This window comes from Heteronotia binoei, chromosome 5 (assembly GCF_032191835.1).
Source record: "Heteronotia binoei isolate CCM8104 ecotype False Entrance Well chromosome 5, APGP_CSIRO_Hbin_v1, whole genome shotgun sequence".
NCBI classification, from domain to species: Eukaryota; Metazoa; Chordata; class Lepidosauria; order Squamata; family Gekkonidae; genus Heteronotia; species Heteronotia binoei.
This window is the reverse complement of record NC_083227.1, coordinates 113,944,239-113,952,354: the sequence shown is the minus strand read 5'-3', so window position 1 is coordinate 113,952,354 and position 8,116 is coordinate 113,944,239.

The window sequence follows — 8,116 nt, the reverse complement described above, 5'->3', positions numbered from 1 at the left end:
GACATATTTCACGTCACTATGTTCAAAGTACTGTTATATGAACATACTGTTTTATTTAATAAGGCCTGTTGTGGAGAAAAATACAATGAACTCTAGGAAGAGACTCTGGGTGAGCGCCCCCCACCCTTGCTGTCTTCCCATCCACCCACCCAAGTCAAGGCATTCACTCCCCTTCTTCTCACCCCACTCCCTCCAAATACCACCCACCCCAACCACCTCTTGCTCTCAACTACTCCTGCACCCTTGACACACCACTACTTCTCCCACCCTTAGCATTCATTCACCCCACCCTTGCTGTCTTTCCACCCACACACCCACCAATCCTTGGCCTTCATTAACCTTGCTGTCTTCTGACCCAACCCAACCCTTGGCATTCACTCACCCCCCCCCTTGCTGTCTTCCGAGCCACCCCACAGCTGAAATAGATGCTGGCTCCCCCCTCCCACATATGTGTATTGTGTGTCCCCATGTCTGTGGTGGCCATGGCTCAAAGCCCTGAAAGAGGCCCAGAATGGAGATAAGGAAGAATAATTATTATGGTGGGTGTGTGGAGCATGATGACAGTCATACAGACATGAAGCTCAGCATTTCTTTTGTTTGCAGTGCATTTTTGTCACCTTTTCCTGTCATATTCAGCCTTGTGACATTAAGCATCAGCATGAGCTTTTGGCGTGATTCAGGGGCAGTTTTTGCCTGGCTTGGTTGTGTTATTGTATACCATAGAGTATGCACCTCAAAGTGCCCATTTTCTGTAGGGGAACTGATGTGACTCCAGCTTTCCATCTCCTTCCCGTCTCTGCAGTCTCTACCTAGGAAAGTACAGTTTTTCTCCACAGTGGGGACCAAAGCTGGAGGGAAGCAACCTCAGCAGGGTATGATGACAGAGTCCACCCTGTAAAACAGCTGTTTTCTCCAGGATAAGGAGAGAGATCTGTTGTCTGGTGTTCAGTTGTGATCCCAGGAGATTTCAGGCTCGACCTAGAGGTTGGCTACTCAAGGCCTGGCTGCTTGCTCTGTTGCTGGGAAGGAGATAGGGTTGCCAACTCCAAGTTGAAAAATTTCTGGATATTTGAGGGGTAAAGCCTGGAGAGAGTGGGGTTTGAGGAGGGGTGGGACCTCAGATGTACAATGACATAGACTCCACCCTCCAAACCAGCTGTTTTCTCCTGGGGAACCATTGTTGCCAATCTCCAGGTGTGGGCTGGAGATCACTCAGAATTATGATTGCTCTCCAGATGGCAGAGATCAGTTCCTCTGGAGAAAATAACTGCTTTGCAGGGTGGATTCTATGGTGTTATAGTCAGATGAGGCCTCTCCCTTTACCAACAGAGGCAACCTTGGTGGCCTTGCAACAGCCTCTGACTAGCAGCTTCCCTAGTGGCTCAATCCTTGTCTGTTCTGGAGCAAGGCTGAGGGGAGGAGGGAGGGGGAGTGACAGGAAAGAGGTGGCAGCCATGGCCTCAGAGGAAACGCTCCCAGTGGGACCAGGCCTGTCTGCCTAGTCACATAATAGTGGTGGCGGCAGCTCCCTGGCTATTTCAGCAGCCTTTGGAGGCTGTGTGTGCTGGAAGGCTATTGATGGGGCAGCAGAGGTCTGTTCCTGGCAGTGGCCACAACACCTTTCATGAGGCCACAGTAGAACAGCAGCCTTTTCTGAGGCCAGTTGACAGAGAGGACAAAGAGAAGCATTAGAACTGTGTCCATCTCTGAGGTAAGACTGTTTTGATGGTTTGTTCAACATTCCTGGGCCTGTAGTAGGTGAGGGCAGGGGAGTCAGCCAATGGGAGGCCAAAAATGCTGACTGAGCTGTGATGGCCCAATGGTATATGGAATGTATGGAATGCACCTTTAAGCCAATGGGAGAGTTCCATTTGGCCACCACCATTAGGGAATTATATACATATAGATTTATACCCTGCCTTTTTCCCCAATGGGGACCCAAAGTGGCTTATTCTCCCTATCTGCATTTTATCCTCACAACAACCCTTTGAAGTAGGCTAGGCAGAGAATGTATGCCTGGCTCAAGGGTTGCCAGCTCTGAGTCGGGAAATTCCTGGAGATTTTGTGGGTGGAGTCTGGGAAGTGCAGGGTTTGGGGAGGGGAGGGAGCTTCTCAAAAATAGTGCCATAGAATTCATCCTCCAAAACAGTAATTTTCTTCAATGGAACTGATCTCTGTCACCTGAAAATTCCAGGAGATCTTTAGGCCCTACCTGGAGGCCAGCAACCCTAGGTCCATTGGGCAGAAGGGAGATTTGAACCTGAGTCTCCCAGACCATAGTGTGCCATTTTAGCCACTACACCACATTGGCTGTATTCTTTAATGTACATCATCTTTACAGTATTCTCATATTTCATTGAAGTTGCTTTTTGCAATTACAGTGAATCTCTTCTTTTCCATGAAATAAAGAACAGGTAGTAAACCTACCAAGTGTGTCTTTAAAAAAAAAGAAAAGAAAGTAAGTACTGACTTTATATGTGGTAGCTTTATTTAAATGTGTGAATATGGGGGTGTATTTTGTGTGCGTTTGTGTGTGCACGCATGTGTGTGTGCGCACCTGCAAGATATGGTGATGTCTAGTGACTGACTCCTACTGGGGGCCTGAAGGAAATTTGAGGAGGAGGCTGAATAAAGCCTGCCCCTGCCTCCTGATATTCCAAGGTGGTCTCACATCCAAGTACTTGCCAGAGTTGACACTGCTTAGTTTCCAAGATCTGATGAAATCAGGCTGTCCGGGGCTATCCCAGATGTGTGAGTATCTGAATGTGCTTAGTGCTTAGCACAGAAGCTGGGCTAACAACAACTTAAGCAAAGGGAACTGCTGTGGTCCTTATTGGAAGACAAGTATCATTCCCATTAGGTACGTGCAATTGTAAAAAATATGGTGTTTTTTGGATTTTGAGAATGGGTTCCATGTCACTATTCCAGAACAGTCAGGTCCCTCCATACCATTTCAGAATTCTGATTAGAGGTTATTGTGTTTGTTTTTGGCATTCCATCCCCCCCCCCCCGCCCCCAATATTCCAAACATACAAGAGCAACCACTGGCCAAATGCCTCCCAATGCAAACAGAACCAATGTCAAAGAGAACCATGGGCTAGTGTGGCAAGACCAACACAACCCAATGTAAAACCAGAGAATCCAAGCCAAACCATCGTGCCCAGCCAGTAACAAGGCAAGACAGTGACAAAGACACTAACATCATGTCCCCATGGCCAGGTTGTGGGAGTAGGCCAGGTAAGCAGCAGCCTAGGGTGGCACCTGGCCTTCAGGGGCACCACTGGGTGACCCTCTCCCCACTGGGCCACTTTCACCTGCCAGGGTCTGTGCAGGTGTCACCCCTTTGCTTTTGCCTGTCCGCCTCCAGCCTCCTCCCCCTCACCCGCACAGGGAGGGAGGAAGGTCACACTGTAGGCGGCAGCAGGGTTCTTGCCTGGAGTGGCACAGGAGATGGATAGCCGTGTGAGAAGTGATGTAATATTCTGGCAGTTCTGGAGCAGATACTGGAAATCACATCACGGTGTCCAGTTTGGGATTTTCTACATAACACAAATCCAAGGCAACCCGCACCACTTTTATTTATTTTTTAAAAAATTAAACCTATGTTCCAATTAATTTTTTTAAAACCACCTGGCTAATGTTTTGGGAAGCCTAATTTAAGATTATTTTTTAAAATACCACTGAACCCTAAATTGCAATTAATTTTATATTTTTGTAAAACACCTAAATCCTTACCTACAATTATCTGTTACTAAATTTTCCTTCAGAACAATTTTTCAAAACCAACAAGATCACTTCAAAATTTTACAAAACCACTTCCCCAGAAAATACAAAATGGAAAGATCTTTAAAACAACTATAGAAGAACAACTGTAAAACCAGAATCAGAAGAATATATATTTTAAAATATATATATATTTAAAAAAATTAAAATAGTAACAACTTGGAACAGCCTCACAAAAGCACAAACTCTTTTTAAAAAATGCAAAGCAGTAAAGATTCTAAAACAAGCCAAGAGAAGAGAACCCAACAAAACAGCATAAGCCTTTTAAACCCTTTTAAAAACAGTATGAAACAAAATCAAGGGAAAGTATTTTTAAAGGGAAAAAAGGTTCTTCTCCCAACTACCTCACCCCCAGGCAACCCCAAAAAACACATGGAAACTTGAAATGTTTCAAATTGTATTTTAAAGTTTAAACCAAATAAGGATGCTTATTAATAGAGGAATAATGCAAAGGAAGAGTTATCTAACCCTCTCTGTATGCCACAGGTCTGATCAAACAGAGTACCTGCCTAGATTTTAAAAAGTCACAAGATCCTGCCAGGAACATCCTATATGACTTGCGTTTGGGCTCTTAAGACTGCAGTTCTATGCATGCTTGGTGTAAGCCCCATTGTATTCAATGCATAAAGTGGACTGAAAGGAGATATGCACATATCCAGGTATGAGGTTATCAGGAATACTAAACAAATGCAATGTATAAAGACAGAAACGCTGAAGAATCCAAATGTACTACACAAATGTTCTTTTTGCACTAAGCATTTATTAAGTGATCCTCCTGCTAAGAGTAAGTACAGCCAGTGGTGGACTGACCAGGGTGTCAGCTTGCCTGATGGCAAGTGGGCCCCTGATGAAGTGGGCCCCCTTATACATTAGACAATATGTTTAAAATGTTAATGTCCTTTTAATAGCTTGAAAATATAATAGAAATTTCAATATTATTACTGTAATGCAACTAAAATTTACATTGTATTTAGGGTCGCCAGCCTCCAGGAGGGGCCTGGGGATCTCCTGCTTTTACAACTGATCTCCAGCTGGCAGAGATCAGCTCCCCTGGAGAAGATGCAGTCTGTATTTACATTTAATATCTACTGCATAATGCCAGTAAAATGTACAATATATGTACACTGTAATTACTAATATTACTATATTACTAATATATACACACACACACACACATTTATTTCACATCAGTTTTAATTGTACCTTTTTTCCACTTATGTATTTTTGAAAATTTTATTTATTTCTTATAAAAATTAAATGATAATCTTATAGTTGTGGGTGAGCCCCCTTTGTCTCCTGGCAACCAATATTTTTAGGCCCAGTCCATCACTGAGTACAGCTAGTCCATAAATCTGCATATTCTCACTCTAATGATTCATTGGTTTTTGTTTTTAGTAGCCTAACAACCCAAAAACCAGGATAGAATCTAGGGTAAGAATGCATAGATCTTTTTGTGAAGAGCCTAGTGCAAGCACATTATCACACTGTCTGCATGGAGAAGTGCACATTTTTTTATTCTGCAAAGGTACTGGCCTTATTAAAGAGCCCCACGGTGCAGAGTGGTAAAGTTACAGTGCTGCAGTCCAAACTCTCTACTCACGACCTGAGTTCGATCCCAGCAGAAGCTGGGTTTAGGTAGCTGGCTCAAGGTTGACTCAGCCTTTCATCCTTCCGAGGTCAGTAAAATGAGTACCCAGCTTGCTGGGGGGAAAGTGTATGACTGGGGAAGGCAATGGCAAACCACCCTGTAAAAAAGTCTGCTGTGAAAACATCATGATGTATATAGCAGAACAAATTGGTTTTTAAAAAAAGATAAAATGGAACGATTGCATACAAATACATCAGGAAAAGCATAAACATAAACTATTTCTATGAGATCCTCTGGCGTGCCTTTAAAACAGAATAAAGAAACGTAGCCACTTTCTCAGTGACACTAGATGAAGTATCGTTCAAAAGATTATAGACCTTAAGTGCATCAGAACAATCAACCATGCTAACTAAAAGAGGATGTAAACACTTGTGACGAAGATCTGTATACAAATTACAATAAAGAAGAATATGAGTAACTGACTCCACACATTTTTGCTTGCAGAGACAGTATCTGACTGAGTAGGCTGTCTTGTTAAATCTGCCATAAAGAATAGCAGAGGGCATGGTGTTGCATCTGGCAAGGGAAAAAGCTCTACACTGCTGTGGCACCTGCAAGACGGATAGATATGAGGCCATTTTCCCAGTACTAAGAGAGATCTCAAAACTCAGTGGGGAACAAATTTTCTTAGCCAGACTGTATAGGCCTTGGCGCTCAATATCTAGCAACCTATTTTTAATTTGCTGGACTGCGGTGGTGAAGGACAGCATGGACAATAGTTCTAGGGATAAACCCATTGCTTTTATTTTTCTCTCAATTTGTGCTGACCAATTTGACAAATTAAATTCAGAGAGCATTTGAGAGATATAGCTCCCCAGTTCAGAGTTGTAGTGCAAGCGTAGCCAGAATTTGAAGGTCATGAGCCATACACTAGTAACCATTAAAGACATGCCAGTTTCTAAGCAGATAACTGCTTATGGGACACATTTTGGCATGCCCAGAATTTTACGCAAGAATTTGGAATGGACATGTTCGATAGCACCTTCATAAGATCCAGGTTGGGATGCCATACAGAAGTTGTGAAATCACTTTGGCTTTGAATATTTTTATGGCAGCTGGCACAAATTGGTTACCTCTGTCATAAAAAAGCGAGCTATGGCAGATGCACTCATGTTAGCTATCTTCACTGCATACTTGCGATGGGTACACCAAGCAACATTATATTGAAAATAAACACCTAAGTATTTAAAATACTTGACTTGCTCTATCTCTTTACCATCAATAACCCATTTGTAAAGTCTCCACTTTTTTGAGAAAATTAAGATTTTGGACTTCTCATAATTGAGCTGGAGCTTATTACTAGTAAAATACAGAACACAATGGGACAACAGACATCTTAAGCCCACTCTAGAGCAGGACAACAGCACCGTATCGTCAGCATAAAGTAACAAGGATACATGTAATGCACCAAGTTTTGGACTATGGCAGTCAGGACCAGACAACTGAATAGCCAGGTCATTAAGGAAGAGATTGAATAAAAAGGGAGCCAAAATGCAACCCTGTTTGACACCCTTATTGGCAGCAATCTTCGATGTTAGGTTGCCTGCTAATGAGCATTTGATCTGGCAGGTTGTAAAAGTGTGTAATCTCTTAATAAGCATAAGGAGTCTTTTATCCATGTTTAGTTTATCTAGCTTAATCCAGAGGAGGTCCCTGTCAACTGAATCAAATGCGCCTTTTAAATCTAAAAAAGCAACAAATAATTTCTGGTTATTATGCACAGTGTACTTGTTGATTAGATGGGATAGGGTAATGCAGTGGTCTAAAGTGGTCTTCCCTTTTCAGAAGCCCAACTGTTCAGGGCCTAAAAATTTTTCCTGCAACATTCAGAGATTGAGCTTGACTAATAGACGTTTGGAGTAAAGCTTGCCAATGATGGAGAGTAGGCTAATCGGCCTGTAATTGGCAGGGTTAGTGTGATCACTTTTTTTGTATAGCGGGACCACTATTGCATTCAACCATGCCAAGGGAATTATGCCAGTTCAATCTACAATTATAAATTGCTATTGAGCTATAATGCTTTAGCAATTACTAACTTTTTTAAAGCCCTCAAGTGGTAAGGTAGAGGAAAATTGAGGGGGGAATGGTGGAAAGTGCTCTGAAAATTCCAGGCTGGAAGCACTGTTGTCAGTATGCATACCTCCATATTTGCAGCAGTGATGAATCTGAAATGGATAATCCTTGCTGTATGGAAGCAGCCTTTGGCTCTGAATAATTCATTTTTATTTTCTGTTGTGCATCATTATCTTTGCGATCTTCATGGGGTATTTTGAACTTCACATGGTGTATGGAATGTACATTCATGGCAGCTTTACAAATATGCCAGAAAGAGATCTGTTGAACATTTCAATCAGTTTGGCTCATGTGACTGATGGACTTGCAGCCACTCTTTCTGATGTGGTCAATGAGGTGGTACTAGATTGTGGGGAGACGTAAAATTCTAGACCAGACTATTTCTGACTGCAAATAGAGAACATTTTGCAAGGCTCTCCCATGATCAGCGCTACTCTATGCTTTCCTCCATGGTGTGCTGGTTTCCTGCTTGCAGGGATGTTTAAAAAAAACACAAACATCTGACACACACACCCTGAAATGGGACAGTCCAATATTCTTTTCTTTTTCTACCACCACCTCATTTCTGTGTGGTGTATAGAAGTGCTCAGTGCATGCAATAGAATGAGGTGG